At 45.4% G+C, this 17,214-nt stretch overlaps 4 non-coding genes across 4 annotated transcripts; all 4 read left to right on the forward strand.

The window, feature by feature from the left end:
- The first annotated feature begins 1,667 nt into the window (after nucleotides 1-1,667).
- On the forward strand, nucleotides 1,668-1,740 carry trnav-cac (transfer RNA valine (anticodon CAC)). Its single transcript has one exon. It is a non-coding gene; the product is annotated as a tRNA-Val (tRNA).
- Nucleotides 1,741-5,866: 4,126 nt separating this feature from the next.
- On the forward strand, nucleotides 5,867-5,939 carry trnav-cac (transfer RNA valine (anticodon CAC)). The gene has a single exon. It is a non-coding gene; the product is annotated as a tRNA-Val (tRNA).
- Nucleotides 5,940-10,064: 4,125 nt separating this feature from the next.
- On the forward strand, nucleotides 10,065-10,137 carry trnav-cac (transfer RNA valine (anticodon CAC)). The gene has a single exon. It is a non-coding gene; the product is annotated as a tRNA-Val (tRNA).
- Nucleotides 10,138-16,467: 6,330 nt separating this feature from the next.
- trnav-cac (transfer RNA valine (anticodon CAC)) lies at nucleotides 16,468-16,540 on the forward strand. The gene has a single exon. It is a non-coding gene; the product is annotated as a tRNA-Val (tRNA).
- Nucleotides 16,541-17,214: the final 674 nt, after the last annotated feature.

Here is a 17,214-nt window from a genome sequence, read left to right on the forward strand (position 1 = left end):
TGACATGGCCTCTCAGACGAACCATGAGAATCTGCAGCAACACAGTGAGGTTGAACATTGCACAAGTCCATTGATTACTGCACCGCCAGCGGTTTCTGTAGTGTAGTGGTTAGCACATTCCCCTAACATGGGAAAGGTCCCCGAGGCCATACCGGGTAGAAACATCAAGTGCTTCTCATGTTGTGTGAGGAATGTTTGCACAAAGTACTTTTGTTCCCCCATCTCGTATGTTCGAGGATTATGAGGTTTAGTCTCTCATGAGCCACTAAAATAAATTCCACATTAAGTCACAAGCACTGAATTATCGACAGGCAATGAGAAGAAAAGGACCTTCTTATTTTGGACATTCGGAGCTAGTTCATCCACAACAGAATTTCATGCATTTACAAATGCAGATTAACATACTTATTCACCATCTCAAACATGTCTAAATGAACGACAAATGCAACTTACTGCGGATGCTTCATTCTGAAACAAAAACAGAACATACTGGACAATCTCAGCAGGACTGACAGCCTCTGTGGAGCGAGATGGCAGCGGTCGTTCCGGGCCTGGGTGACTCTTTGTCAAAGCTGGAGAACTGGAAATGGGGTCAGATTCAGACTAATGTGGATGGGGCGGGGTTGGCGTGCCCTATTGGGCCTCGATAGAGTGGTCAGCAATAGGTGGAAAATGACGAAAATGTCTCGGACAGAAAGAAAAAGGGAATGTAAATGAGGCTAATCAAGGCTAACAAAGGTGCTGATAGTGGCGCCTCAAGAGATCAGAATGTGTTAATAGCAGAACAAAGTAAGCAGTGTGTCAGCGAACAATTGGCCACAGGGATCAGATTGCTCAAGTAGGATGGTATGGGCTGGGGGGAGGGGGGCAATGCTGAGGGTAAAACATACCAATGCAGGGAATGAAAATAACTTGATGGAAATAAACAGATGGTGGAGGGAGAAGAGAGATTACATAGTCTGATGTTGTTGAACTGAATAAAATGAAACATACAGAGAGCTGCCTGAATCTACTGGAATAAGTCAATAGAGGTAAGTGAATGTCCACACATAGACAAGCTTTTAGACAATGTCGCGATTGTCTCGCGAACCTATTGGTTCCCTGCTGTGTGAGCTCAGCTTCTCAAAGCAAACCCAATGTGAATAAATCCCGCCGAATGAGCCGCATAGAAATGAAGAAAACATATCGCCTGACCAACAGAAAACGTTATCAAAGGGCTCGTCCGGGATTTGAACCCGGGACCTCCCGCAAGTTTCGCAATCGAGACACCCAAAGCGAGAATCATACTCCTAGACCAACGAGCCGCGGAACTGGCACAGAAGCACGCTGTTATAGCCATCGAAAGTTGATCCAACATCTGCGGAAGATACTGGAACAACTCAGCGAGTCAGGCGGGATTTGTCGACAGGACAACAAAGCTCGTCTTTCACCATCACCTTTCATTAAAACCGGGACGGGTTAGAAATGTCGGACGTTTTAACCAAGTCAAATCCCGGTGGGAGCAAACAGAACAACAGGAAAGCGCTCTGACAGGGTGCAAGTCAGGAGAGATTAAATGAGAAAAGGCAGTCGTCTTGTAATAAGTGGCCTAGCCTCTCAGCCTCACCATGCGAATCTGCAGCAGCACAGTGAGGTTGCACATTGTACACGTCTGTGGATGGCCAGCTGTTTCTGTAGTGTAGTGGTTATCACATTCGCCTCACACGCGAAAGGTCCCCGGTTCGAAACCGGGCAGAAACATCTCGGGCTACCAGGTTGTTCGATTGCTGACTTTTGCCGCAATCTCATAACTGGTCTTCATCACCGAAAAATAGCAAACTGCATGCACCCGTATGGTTGTGGTTATTTTCGAAAGCCCTGCCTTCTCAATTTAACTTCCACTTCAAGCAAAACATAACTTATCTTCAGGTCTGTAAATTTCGATTCCTGATTGTTTTCTAAGTTGAGACATCGGTTTTAAAGAAACGGCTGTCTTCTTGTCATAAGTGACATGGCCTCTCAGACGAACCATGAGACGCTGCAGCAACACAGTGAGGTTGAACATTGCATAAGTCCATTGATTACTGCACCGCCAGCGGTTTCTGTAGCGTAGTGGTTAGCACATTCCCCTAACATGCGAAAGGTCCCCGGGGCCATACCGGGTAGAAACATCAAGTGCTTCTCATGTTGTGTGAGGAATGTTTGCACAAAGTACTTTTGTTCCCCCATCTCGTATGTTCGAGGATTATGAGGTTTAGTCTCTCATGAGCCACTAAAATAAATTCCACATTAAGTCACAAGCACTGAATTTTCGACAGGCAATGAGAAGAAAAGGACCTTCCTATTTTGGATATTCGGAGCGAATTCATCCACAACAGAATTTCATGCATTTACAAATGCAGATCAACATACTTATTCACCATCTCAAACATGTCTAAATAAACGACAAATGCAACTTACTGCGGATGCTTCATTCTGAAACAAAAACAGAACATACTGGACAATCTCAGCAGGACTGACAGCCTCTGTGGAGCGAGATGGCAGCGGTCGTTCCGGGCCTGGGTGACTCTTTGTCAAAGCTGGAGAACTGGAAATGGGGTCAGATTCAGACTAATGTGGATGGGGCGGGGTTGGCGTGCCCTATTGGACCTCGATAGAGTGGTCAGCAATAGGTGGAAAATGACGAAAATGTCTCGGACAGAAAGAAAAAGGGAATGTAAATGAGGCTAATCAAGGCTAACAAAGGTGCTGATAGTGGCGCCTCAAGAGATCAGAATGTGTTAATAGCAGAACAAAGTAAGCAGTGTGTCAGCGAACAATTGGCGACAGGGTTGCTCAAGTAGGATGGTATGGGCTGGGGGGAGGGGGGCAATGCTGAGGGTAAAACATACCAATGGAAGGAATGAAAATAACTTGATGGAAATAAACAGATGGTGGAGGTAGAAGAGAGATTACACAGTCTGATGTTGTTGAACTGAATAAAATGAAACATACAGAGAGCTGCCTGAATCAACTGGAATTCGTCAATAGAGGTAAGTGAATGTCATACCCCTAGACCAACGAGTCCCGGGAACGTAACAGAAGCACGCTGTTATTGCCATCGAATGTCGATCTAACATCTGCGGAAAATACTGGAACAACTCAGCGAGTCAGGCGGGATTTGTCGACAGGACAATAAAGCTCGTCTTTCACCATCACCTTTCATTAAAACCGTGGAAGGTTAGAAATGTCGGACGTTTTAACCAAGCCAAATCCTGGTGGGAGCAAACAGAACAACAGGAAAGCGGTCTGACAGGGTGCAAGTCAGGAGAGATTAAATGAGAAAAGGCCTAGGGTTCCCTGGCCACAGAGTGAGGTGAGCATCGAATGAGAGAATAATTACACCACAGTATGAGGCCATTCTAGCCGCTGTGTCTGTGCCAGCTCTCAACAACTACCGCCCGGATACAAAGAAGAAGTGGAAACAAGATTCAAACCCAAATCTGCGATGGAAGTACACACAGAATGGGGGCAGCATTTACAGTGTGAGACTGTTGCACACACTATGTGTGTGCAAGCTGTATTGAGCCCAGTGGAAAGATGCGCTGCTGTTCCTCGAGTGTTTGTTGAGCTTCTTTGGAACATTTCAGGAGGCCGAGGTCCGGGAGGTCAGCGTTAAGATGCAGCTCTCCAGTCAGTTCAATTCTCCACTTTGGCTCTGTGGATTAGATGGGTCACGTCCCTGTGAAGTTAACGCAGATCATGTTAAGTTCGATCTAATTTCTACATCTTGTGGTTTTATATGTTGAAACATCTGCTTTTGAAAGAAACAGCAGTCGTCTTGTAATAAGTGGCCTGGCCTCTCAGCCTCACCATGCGAATCTGCAGCAACACAGTGAGGTTGCACATTGTACACGTCCGTTGATTTCCAGCTGTTTCTATAGTGTAATGGTTATCACATTCGCCTAACACGCGAAAAGTTCGAAACCGAGCAGAAACTTCTCGTACTTCCAGTTTAGTCTGTTGCTGACTATTGCCGCAATCTCGTAACTGGTCTTCATCAACGAGGAATAGCAAAATGCATGCACCCGTATGGTTGTGGTTATTTTCGAAAGCCCTGCCTTCTCAATTTAACTTCCACTTCAAGCATAACTTATCTTCAGGTCTGTAAAGTTCGATTCCTGATTGTTTTATAAGTTGAGACATCGGTTTTAAAGAAACGGCTGTCTTCTTGTAATAAGTGACATGGCCTCTCAGACGAACCATGAGAATCTGCAGCAACACAGTGAGGTTGAACACTGCACAAGTCCATTGATTACTGCACCGCCAGCGGTTTCTGTAGTGTAGTGGTTAGCACATTCCCCTAACATGCGAAAGGTCCCCGAGGCCATACCGGGTAGAAACATCAAGTGCTTCTCATGTTGTGTGAGGAATGTTTGCACAAAGTACTTTTGTTCCCCCATCTCGTATGTTCGAGGATTATGAGGTTTAGTCTCTCATGAGCCACTAAAATAAATTCCACATTAAGTCACAAGCACTGAATTTTCGACAGGCAATGAGAAGAAAAGGACCTTCTTATTTTGGATATTCGGAGCTAGTTCATCCACAACAGAATTTCATGCATTTACAAATGCAGATAAACATACTTATTCACCATCTCAAACATGTCTAAATGAACGACAAATGCAACTTACTGCGGATGCTTCATTCTGAAACAAAAACAGAACATACTGGACAATCTCAGCAGGACTGACAGCCTCTGTGGAGCGAGATGGCAGCGGTCGTTCCGGGCCTGGGTGACTCTTTGTCAAAGCTGGAGAACTGGAAATGGGGTCAGATTCAGACTAATGTGGATGGGGCGGGGTTGGCGTGCCCGATTGGGCCTCGATAGAGTGGTCAGCAATAGGTGGAAAATGACGAAAATGTCTCGGACAGAAAGAAAAAGGGAATGTAAATGAGGCTAATCAAGGCTAACAAAGGTGCTGATAGTGGCGCCTCAAGAGATCAGAATGTGTTAATAGCAGAACAAAGTAAGCAGTGTGTCAGCGAACAATTGGCCACAGGGATCAGATTGCTCAAGTAGGATGGTATGGGCTGGGGGGAGGGGGGCAATGCTGAGGGTAAAACATACCAATGGAAGGAATGAAAATAACTTGATGGAAATAAACAGATGGTGGAGGGAGAAGAGAGATTACACAGTCTGATGTTGTTGAACTGAATAAAATGAAACATACAGAGAGCTGCCTGAATCTACTGGAATAAGTCAATAGAGGTAAGTGAATGTCCACACATAGACAAGCTTTTAGACAATGTCGCGATTGTCTCGCGAACCTATTGGTTCCCTGCTGTATGAGCTCAGCTTCTCAAAGCAAACCCAATGTGAATGAATCCCGCCGAATGAGCCGCATAGAAATGAAGTAAACATATCGCCTGACCTACAGAAAACGTTATCAAAGGGCTCGCCCAGGATTTGAACCCGGGACCTCCCGCAAGTTTCGCAATCGAGACACCCAAAGCGAGAATCATACTCCTAGACCAACGAGCCGCGGAATTGGCACAGAAGCACGCTGTTATAGCCATCGAAAGTTGATCCAACATCTGCGGAAGATACTGGAACAACTCAGCGAGTCAGGCGGGATTTGTCGACAGGACAACAAAGCTCGTCTTTCACCATCACCTTTCATTAAAACCGGGACGGGTTAGAAATGTCGGACGTTTTAACAAAGTCAAATCCCGGTGGGAGCAAACAGAACAACAGGAAAGCGCTCTGACAGGGTGCAAGTCAGGAGAGATTAAATGAGAAAAGGCAGTCGCCTTGTAATAAGTGGCCTAGCCTCTCAGCCTCACCATGCGAATCTGCAGCAGCACAGTGAGGTTGCACATTGTACACGTCCGTGGATTGCCAGCTGTTTCTGTAGTGTAGTGGTTATCACATTCGCCTCACACGCGAAAGGTCCCCGGTTCGAAACCGGGCAGAAACATCTCGTACTACCAGGTTAGTCTGTTGCTGACTACAGCCGCAATCTCATAACTGGTCTTCATCACCGAGGAATAGCAAAATGCATGCACCCGTATGGTTGTGGTTATTTTCGAAAGCCCTGCCTTCTCAATTTAACTTCCACTTCAAGCAAAACATAACTTATCTTCAGGTCTGTAAATTTCGATTCCTGATTGTTTTCTAAGTTGAGACATCGGTTTTAAAGAAACGGCTGTCTTCTTGTCATAAGTGACATGGCCTCTCAGACGAACCATGAGAAGCTGCAGCAACACAGTGAGGTTGAACATTGCACAAGTCCATTGATTACTGCACCGCCAGCGGTTTCTGTAGTGTAGTGGTTAGCACATTCCCCTAACATGCGAAAGGTCCCCGGGGCCATACCGGGTAGAAACATCAAGTGCTTCTCATGTTGTGTGAGGAATGTTTGCACAAAGTACTTTTGTTCCCCCATCTCGTATGTTCGAGGATTATGAGGTTTAGTCTCTCATGAGCCACTAAAATAAATTCCACATTAAGTCACAAGCACTGAATTTTCGACAGGCAATGAGAAGAAAAGGACCTTCCTATTTTGGATATTCGGAGCTAGTTCATCCACAACAGAATTTCATGCATTTACAAATGCAGATAAACATACTTATTCACCATCTCAAACATGTCTAAATAAACGACAAATGCAACTTACTGCGGATGCTTCATTCTGAAACAAAAACAGAACATACTGGACAATCTCAGCAGGACTGACAGCCTCTGTGGAGCGAGATGGCAGCGGTCGTTCCGGGCCTGGGTGACTCTTTGTCAAAGCTGGAGAACTGGAAATGGGGTCAGATTCAGACTAATGTGGATGGGGCGGGGTTGGCGTGCCCTATTGGGCCTCGATAGAGTGGTCAGCAATAGGTGGAAAATGACGAAAATGTCTCGGACAGAAAGAAAAAGGGAATGTAAATGAGGCTAATCAAGGCTAACAAAGGTGCTGATAGTGGCGCCTCAAGAGATCAGAATGTGTTAATAGCAGAACAAAGTAAGCAGTGTGTCAGCGAACAATTGGCGACAGGGTTGCTCAAGTAGGATGGTATGGGCTGGGGGGAGGGGGGCAATGCTGAGGGTAAAACATACCAATGGAAGGAATGAAAATAACTTGATGGAAATAAACAGATGGTGGAGGTAGAAGAGAGATTACACAGTCTGATGTTGTTGAACTGAATAAAATGAAACATACAGAGAGCTGCCTGAATCAACTGGAATTAGTCAATAGAGGTAAGTGAATGTCATACCCCTAGACCAACGAGCCCCGGGAACGTAACAGAAGCACGCTGTTATTGCCATCGAAAATCGATCTAACATCTGCGGAAAATACTGGAACAACTCAGCGAGTCAGGCGGGATTTGTCGACAGGACAACAAAGCTCGTCTTTCACCATCACCTTTCATTAAAACCGGGGAAGGTTAGAAATGTCGGACGTTTTAACCAAGCCAAATCCTGGTGGGAGCAAACAGAACAACAGGAAAGCGCTCTGACAGGGTTCAAGTCAGGAGAGATTAAATGAGAAAAGGCCTAGGGTTCCCTGGCCACAGAGTGAGGTGAGCATCGAATGAGAGAATAATTACACCACAGTATGAGGCCATTCTAGCCGCTGTGTCTGTGCCAGCTCTCAACAACTACCGCCCGGATACAAAGAAGAAGTGGAAACAAGATTCAAACCCAAATCTGCGATGGAAGTACACACAGAATGGGGGCAGCATTTACAGTGTGAGACTGTTGCACACACTATGAGTGTGCAAGCTGTATTGAGCCCAGTGGAAAGATGCGCTGCTGTTCCTCGAGTGTTTGTTGAGCTTCTTTGGAACATTTCAGGAGGCCGAGGTCCGGGAGGTCAGCGTTAAGATGCAGCTCTCCAGTCAGTTCAATTCTCCACTTTGGCTCTGTGGATTAGATGGGTCACGTCCCTGTGAAGTTAACGCAGATCATGTTAAGTTCGATCTAATTTCTACATCTTGTGGTTTTATATGTTGAAACATCTGCTTTGAAAGAAACAGCAGTCGTCTTGTAATAAGTGGCCTGGCCTCTCAGCCTCACCATGCGAATCTGCAGCAACACAGTGAGGTTGCACATTGTACACGTCCGTTGATTTCCATCTGTTTCTATAGTGTAGTGGTTATCACATTCGCCTAACACGCGAAAAGTTCGAAACCGAGCAGAAAGTTCTCTTACTTCCAGTTTAGTCTGTTGCTGACTATTGCCGCAATCTCGTAACTGGTCTTCATCAACGAGGAATAGCAAAATGCATGCACCCGTATGGTTGTGGTTATTTTCGAAAGCCCTGCCTTCTCAATTTAACTTCCACTTCAAGCATAACTTATCTTCAGGTCTGTAAAGTTCGATTCCTGATTGTTTTATAAGTTGAGACATCGGTTTTAAAGAAACGGCTGTCTTCTTGTCATAAGTGACATGGCCTCTCAGACGAACCATGAGAATCTGCAGCAACACAGTGAGGTTGAACATTGCACAAGTCCATTGATTACTGCACCGCCAGCGGTTTCTGTAGTGTAGTGGTTAGCACATTCCCCTAACATGGGAAAGGTCCCCGAGGCCATACCGGGTAGAAACATCAAGTGCTTCTAATGTTGTGTGAGGAATGTTTGCACAAAGTACTTTTGTTCCCCCATCTCGTATGTTCGAGGATTATGAGGTTTAGTCTCTCATGAGCCACTAAAATAAATTCCACATTAAGTCACAAGCACTGAATTTTCGACAGGCAATGAGAAGAAAAGGACCTTCTTATTTTGGATATTCGGAGCTAGTTCATCCACAACAGAATTTCATGCATTTACAAATGCAGATAAACATACTTATTCACCATCTCAAACATGTCTAAATGAACGACAAATGCAACTTACTGCGGATGCTTCATTCTGAAACAAAAACAGAACATACTGGACAATCTCAGCAGGACTGACAGCCTCTGTGGAGCGAGATGGCAGCGGTCGTTCCGGGCCTGGGTGACTCTTTGTCAAAGCTGGAGAACTGGAAATGGGGTCAGATTCAGACTAATGTGGATGGGGCGGGGTTGGCGTGCCCGATTGGGCCTCGATAGAGTGGTCAGCAATAGGTGGAAAATGACGAAAATGTCTCGGACAGAAAGAAAAAGGGAATGTAAATGAGGCTAATCAAGGCTAACAAAGGTGCTGATAGTGGCGCCTCAAGAGATCAGAATGTGTTAATAGCAGAACAAAGTAAGCAGTGTGTCAGCGAAGAATTGGCCACAGGGATCAGATTGCTCAAGTAGGATGGTATGGGCTGGGGGGAGGGGGGCAATGCTGAGGGTAAAACATACCAATGGAAGGAATGAAAATAACTTGATGGAAATAAACAGATGGTGGAGGGAGAAGAGAGATTACACAGTCTGATGTTGTTGAACTGAATAAAATGAAACATACAGAGAGCTGCCTGAACCTACTGGAATAAGTCAATAGAGGTAAGTGAATGTCCACACATAGACAAGCTTTTAGACAATGTCGCGATTGTCTCGCGAACCTATTGGTTCCCTGCTGTATGAGCTCAGCTTCTCAAAGCAAATCCAATGTGAATGAATCCCGCCCAATGAGCCGCATAGAAATGAAGTAAACATATCGCCTGACCAACAGAAAACGTTATCAAAGGGCTCGCCCGGGATTTGAACCCGGGACCTCCCGCAAGTTTCGCAATCGAGACACCCAAAGCGAGAATCACACTCCTAGACCAACGAGCCGCGGAATTGGTACAGAAGCACGCTGTTATAGCCATCGAAAGTTGATCCAACATCTGCGGAAGATACTGGAACAACTCAGCGAGTCAGGCGGGATTTGTCGACAGGACAACAAAGCTCGTCTTTCACCATCACCTTTCATTAAAACCTGGACGGGTTAGAAATGTCGGACGTTTTAACAAAGTCAAATCCCGGTGGGAGCAAACAGAACAACAGGAAAGCGCTCTGACAGGGTGCAAGTCAGGAGAGATTAAATGAGAAAAGGCAGTCGTCTTGTAATAAGTGGCCTAGCCTCTCAGCCTCACCATGCGAATCTGCAGCAGCACAGTGAGGTTGCACATTGTACACGTCCGTGGATTGCCAGCTGTTTCTGTAGTGTAGTGGTTATCACATTCGCCTCACACGCGAAAGGTCCCCGGTTCGAAACCGGGCAGAAACATCTCGTACTACCAGGTTGGTCTGTTGCTGACTACAGCCGCAATCTCATAACTGGTCTTCATCACCGAGGAATAGCAAAATGCATGCACCCGTATGGTTGTGGTTATTTTCGAAAGCCCTGCCTTCTCAATTTAACTTCCACTTCAAGCAAAACATAACTTATCTTCAGGTCTGTAAATTTCGATTCCTGATTGTTTTCTAAGTTGAGACATCGGTTTTAAAGAAACGGCTGTCTTCTTGTCATAAGTGACATGGCCTCTCAGACGAACCATGAGAAGCTGCAGCAACACAGTGAGGTTGAACATTGCATAAGTCCATTGATTACTGCACCGCCAGCGGTTTCTGTAGTGTAGTGGTTAGCACATTCCCCTAACATGCGAAAGGTCCCCGGGGCCATACCGGGTAGAAACATCAAGTGCTTCTCATGTTGTGTGAGGAATGTTTGCACAAAGTACTTTTGTTCCCCCATCTCGTATGTTCGAGGATTATGAGGTTTAGTCTCTCATGAGCCACTAAAATAAATTCCACATTAAGTCACAAGCACTGAATTTTCGACAGGCAATGAGAAGAAAAGGACCTTCCTATTTTGGATATTCGGAGCTAGTTCATCCACAACAGAATTTCATGCATTTGCAAATGCAGATAAACATACTTATTCACCATCTCAAACATGTCTAAATAAACGACAAATGCAACTTACTGCGGATGCTTCATTCTGAAACAAAAACAGAACATACTGGACAATCTCAGCAGGACTGACAGCCTCTGTGGAGCGAGATGGCAGCGGTCGTTCCGGGCCTGGGTGACTCTTTGACAAAGCTGGAGAACTGGAAATGGGGTCAGATTCAGACTAATGTGGATGGGGCGGGGTTGGCGTGCCCTATTGGGCCTCGATAGAGTGGTCAGCAATAGGTGGAAAATGACGAAAATGTCTCGGACAGAAAGAAAAAGGGAATGTAAATGAGGCTAATCAAGGCTAACAAAGGTGCTGATAGTGGCGCCTCAAGAGATCAGAATGTGTTAATAGCAGAACAAAGTAAGCAGTGTGTCAGCGAACAATTGGCGACAGGGTTGCTCAAGTAGGATGGTATGGGCTGGGGGGAGGGGGGCAATGCTGAGGGTAAAACATACCAATGGAAGGAATGAAAATAACTTGATGGAAATAAACAGATGGTGGAGGTAGAAGAGAGATTACACAGTCTGATGTTGTTGAACTGAATAAAATGAAACATACAGAGAGCTGCCTGAATCAACTGGAATTAGTCAATAGAGGTAAGTGAATGTCATACCCCTAGACCAACGAGCCCCGGGAACGTAACAGAAGCACGCTGTTATTGCCATCGAAAGTCGATCTAACATCTGCGGAAAATACTGGAACAACTCAGCGAGTCAGGCGGGATTTGTCGACAGGACAACAAAGCTCGTCTTTCACCATCACCTTTCATTAAAACCGGGGAAGGTTAGAAATGTCGGACGTTTTAACCAAGCCAAATCCTGGTGGGAGCAAACAGAACAACAGGAAAGCGCTCTGACAGGGTGCAAGTCAGGAGAGATTAAATGAGAAAAGGCCTAGGGTTCCCTGGCCACAGAGTGAGGTGAGCATCGAATGAGAGAATAATTACACCACAGTATGAGGCCATTCTAGCCGCTGTGTCTGTGCCAGCTCTCAACAACTACCGCCCGGATACAAAGAAGAAGTGGAAACAAGATTCAAACCCAAATCTGCGATGGAAGTACACACAGAATGGGGGCAGCATTTACAGTGTGAGACTGTTGCACACACTATGAGTGTGCAAGCTGTATTGAGCCCAGTGGAAAGATGCGCTGCTGTTCCTCGAGTGTTTGTTGAGCTTCTTTGGAACATTTCAGGAGGCCGAGGTCCGGGAGGTCAGCGTTAAGATGCAGCTCTCCAGTCAGTTCAATTCTCCACTTTGGCTCTGTGGATTAGATGGGTCACGTCCCTGTGAAGTTAACGCAGATCATGTTAAGTTCGATCTAATTTCTACATCTTGTGGTTTTATATGTTGAAACATCTGCTTTGAAAGAAACAGCAGTCGTCTTGTAATAAGTGGCCTGGCCTCTCAGCCTCACCATGCGAATCTGCAGCAACACAGTGAGGTTGCACATTGTACACGTCCGTTGATTTCCATCTGTTTCTATAGTGTAGTGGTTATCACATTCGCCTAACACGCGAAAAGTTCGAAACCGAGCAGAAAGTTCTCTTACTTCCAGTTTAGTCTGTTGCTGACTATTGCCGCAATCTCGTAACTGGTCTTCATCAACGAGGAATAGCAAAATGCATGCACCCGTATGGTTGTGGTTATTTTCGAAAGCCCTGCCTTCTCAATTTAACTTCCACTTCAAGCATAACTTATCTTCAGGTCTGTAAAGTTCGATTCCTGATTGTTTTATAAGTTGAGACATCGGTTTTAAAGAAACGGCTGTCTTCTTGTCATAAGTGACATGGCCTCTCAGACGAACCATGAGAATCTGCAGCAACACAGTGAGGTTGAACATTGCACAAGTCCATTGATTACTGCACCGCCAGCGGTTTCTGTAGTGTAGTGGTTAGCACATTCCCCTAACATGGGAAAGGTCCCCGAGGCCATACCGGGTAGAAACATCAAGTGCTTCTCATGTTGTGTGAGGAATGTTTGCACAAAGTACTTTTGTTCCCCCATCTCGTATGTTCGAGGATTATGAGGTTTAGTCTCTCATGAGCCACTAAAATAAATTCCACATTAAGTCACAAGCACTGAATTATCGACAGGCAATGAGAAGAAAAGGACCTTCTTATTTTGGACATTCGGAGCTAGTTCATCCACAACAGAATTTCATGCATTTACAAATGCAGATAAACATACTTATTCACCATCTCAAACATGTCTAAATAAACGACAAATGCAACTTACTGCGGATGCTTCATTCTGAAACAAAAACAGAACATACTGGACAATCTCAGCAGGACTGACAGCCTCTGTGGAGCGAGATGGCAGCGGTCGTTCCGGGCCTGGGTGACTCTTTGTCAAAGCTGGAGAACTGGAAATGGGGTCAGATTCAGACTAATGTGGATGGGGCGGGGATGGCGTGCCCTATTGGGCCTCGATAGAGTGGTCAGCAATAGGTGGAAAATGACGAAAATGTCTCGGACAGAAAGAAAAAGGGAATGTAAATGAGGCTAATCAAGGCTAACAAAGGTGCTGATAGTGGCGCCTCAAGAGATCAGAATGTGTTAATAGCAGAACAAAGTAAGCAGTGTGTCAGCGAACAATTGGCGACAGGGTTGCTCAAGTAGGATGGTATGGGCTGGGGGGCAATGCTGAGGGTAAAACATACCAATGAAAGGAATGAAAATAACTTGATGGAAATAAACAGATGGTGGAGGTAGAAGAGAGATTACACAGTCTGATGTTGTTGAACTGAATAAAATGAAACATACAGAGAGCTGCCTGAATCAACTGGAATTAGTCAATAGAGGTAAGTGAATGTCATACCCCTAGACCAACGAGCCCCGGGAACGTAACAGAAGCACGCTGTTATTGCCATCGAAAGTCGATCTAACATCTGCGGAAAATACTGGAACAACTCAGCGAGTCAGGCGGGATTTGTCGACAGGACAACAAAGCTCGTCTTTCACCATCACCTTTCATTTAAACCGGGGCGGGTTAGAAATGTCGGACGTTTTAACCAAGTCAAATCCTGGTGGGAGCAAACAGAACAACACGAAAGCGCTCTGACAGGGTGCAAGTCAGGAGAGATTAAATGAGAAAAGGCCTAGGGTTCCCTGGCCACAGAGTGAGGTGAGCATCGAATGAGAGAATAATTACACCACATTATGAGGCCATTCCAGCCGCTGTGTCTGTGCCAGCTCTCAACAACTACCGCCCGGATACAAAGAAGAAGTGGAAACAAGATTCAAACCCAAATCTGCGATGGAAGTACACACAGAGTGGGGCAGCATTTACAGTGTCAGACTGTTGCACACACTATGAGTGTGCAAGCTGTATTGAGCCCAGTGGAAAGATGCGCTGCTGTTCCTCGAGTGTTTGTTGAGCTTCTTTGGAACATTTCAGGAGGCCGAGGTCCGGGAGGTCAGCGTTAAGATGCAGCTCTCCAGTCAGTTCAATTCTCCACTTTGGCTCTGTGGATTAGATGGGTCACGTCCCTGTGAAGTTAACGCAGATCATGTTAAGTTCGATCTAATTTCTACATCTTGTGGTTTTATATGTTGAAACATCTGTTTTTGAAAGAAACAGCAGTCGTCTTGTAATAAGTGGCCTGGCCTCTCAGCCTCACCATGCGAATCTGCAGCAACACAGAGAGGTTGCACATTGTACACGTCCGTTGATTGCCAGCTGTTTCTGTAGTGTAGTGGTTATCACATTCGCCTAACACGCGAAAAGTTCGAAACCGAGCAGAAACTTCTCGTACTTCCAGTTTAGTCTGTTGCTGACTATTGCCGCAATCTCGTAACTGGTCTTCATCAACGAGGAATAGCAAAATGCATGCACCCGTATGGTTGTGGTTATTTTCGAAAGCCCTGCCTTCTCAATTTAACTTCCACTTCAAGCATAACCTATCTTCAGGTCTGTAAAGTTCGATTCCTGATTGTTTTATAAGTTGAGACATCGGTTTTAAAGAAACGGCTGTCTTCTTGTAATAAGTGACATGGCCTCTCAGACGAACCATGAGAATCTGCAGCAACACAGTGAGGTTGAACACTGCACAAGTCCATTGATTACTGCACCGCCAGCGGTTTCTGTAGTGTAGTGGTTAGCACATTCCCCTAACATGCGAAAGGTCCCCGAGGCCATACCGGGTAGAAACATCAAGTGCTTCTCATGTTGTGTGAGGAATGTTTGCACAAAGTACTTTTGTTCCCCCATCTCGTATGTTCGAGGATTATGAGGTTTAGTCTCTCATGAGCCACTAAAATAAATTCCACATTAAGTCACAAGCACTGAATTTTCGACAGGCAATGAGAAGAAAAGGACCTTCTTATTTTGGATATTCGGAGCTAGTTCATCCACAACAGAATTTCATGCATTTACAAATGCAGATAAACATACTTATTCACCATCTCAAACATGTCTAAATGAACGACAAATGCAACTTACTGCGGATGCTTCATTCTGAAACAAAAACAGAACATACTGGACAATCTTAGCAGGACTGACAGCCTCTGTGGAGCGAGATGGCAGCGGTCGTTCCGGGCCTGGGTGACTCTTTGTCAAAGCTGGAGAACTGGAAATGAGGTCAGATTCAGACTAATGTGGATGGGGCGGGGTTGGCGTGCCCGATTGGGCCTCGATAGAGTGGTCAGCAATAGGTGGAAAATGACGAAAATGTCTCGGACAGAAAGAAAAAGGGAATGTAAATGAGGCTAATCAAGGCTAACAAAGGTGCTGATAGTGGCGCCTCAAGAGATCAGAATGTGTTAATAGCAGAACAAAGTAAGCAGTGTGTCAGCGAACAATTGGCCACAGGGATCAGATTGCTCAAGTAGGATGGTATGGGCTGGGGGGAGGGGGGCAATGCTGAGGGTAAAACATACCAATGGAAGGAATGCAAATAACTTGATGGAAATAAACAGATGGTGGAGGGAGAAGAGAGATTACACAGTCTGATGTTGTTGAACTGAATAAAATGAAACATACAGAGAGCTGCCTGAATCTACTGGAATAAGTCAATAGAGGTAAGTGAATGTCCACACATAGACAAGCTTTTAGACAATGTCGCGATTGTCTCGCGAACCTATTGGTTCCCTGCTGTGTGAGCTCAGCTTCTCAAAGCAAACCCAATGTGAATGAATCCGGCCGAATGAGCCGCATAGAAATGAAGAAAACATATCGCCTGACCAACAGAAAACGTTATCAAAGGGCTCGTCCGGGATTTGAACCCGGGACCTCCCGCAAGTTTCGCAATCGAGACACCCAAAGCGAGAATCATACTCCTAGACCAACGTGCCGCGGAACTGGCACAGAAGCACGCTGTTATAGCCATCGAAAGTTGATCCAACATCTGCGGAAGATACTGGAACAACTCAGCGAGTCAGGCGGGATTTGTCGACAGGACAACAAAGCTCGTCTTTCACCATCACCTTTCATTAAAACCGGGACGGGTTAGAAATGTCGGACGTTTTAACCAAGTCAAATCCCGGTGGGAGCAAACAGAACAACAGGAAAGCGCTCTGACAGGGTGCAAGTCAGGAGAGATTAAATGAGAAAAGGCAGTCGTCTTGTAATAAGTGGCCTAGCCTCTCAGCCTCACCATGCGAATCTGCAGCAGCACAGTGAGGTTGCACATTGTACACGTCCCTGGATTGCCAGCTGTTTCTGTAGTGTAGTGGTTATCACATTCGCCTCACACGCGAAAGGTCCCCGGTTCGAAACCGGGCAGAAACATCTCGTACTACCAGGTTAGTCTGTTGCTGACTACAGCCGCAATCTCATAACTGGTCTTCATCACCGAGGAATAGCAAAATGCATGCACCCGTATGGTTGTGGTTATTTTCGAAAGCCCTGCCTTCTCAATTTAACTTCCACTTCAAGCAAAACATAACTTATCTTCAGGTCTGTAAATTTCGATTCCTGATTGTTTTCTAAGTTGAGACATCGGTTTTAAAGAAACGGCTGTCTTCTTGTCATAAGTGACATGGCCTCTCAGACGAACCTTGAGAAGCTGCAGCAACACAGTGAGGTTGAACATTGCATAAGTCCATTGATTACTGCACCGCCAGCGGTTTCTGTAGTGTAGTGGTTAGCACATTCCCGTAACATGCGAAAGGTCCCCGGGGCCATACCGGGTAGAAACATCAAGTGCTTCTCATGTTGTGTGAGGAATGTTTGCACAAAGTACTTTTGTTCCCCCATCTCGTATGTTCGAGGATTATGAGGTTTAGTCTCTCATGAGCCACTAAAATAAATTCCACATTAAGTCACAAGCACTGAATTTTCGACAGGCAATGAGAAGAAAAGGACCTTCCTATTTTGGATATTCGGAGCTAGTTCATCCACAACAGAATTTCATGCATTTACAAATGCAGATAAACATACTTATTCACCATCTCAAACATGTC

This window comes from Scyliorhinus torazame, chromosome 5 (genome assembly GCF_047496885.1).
Source record: "Scyliorhinus torazame isolate Kashiwa2021f chromosome 5, sScyTor2.1, whole genome shotgun sequence".
Lineage (NCBI taxonomy): Eukaryota > Metazoa > Chordata > Chondrichthyes > Carcharhiniformes > Scyliorhinidae > Scyliorhinus > Scyliorhinus torazame.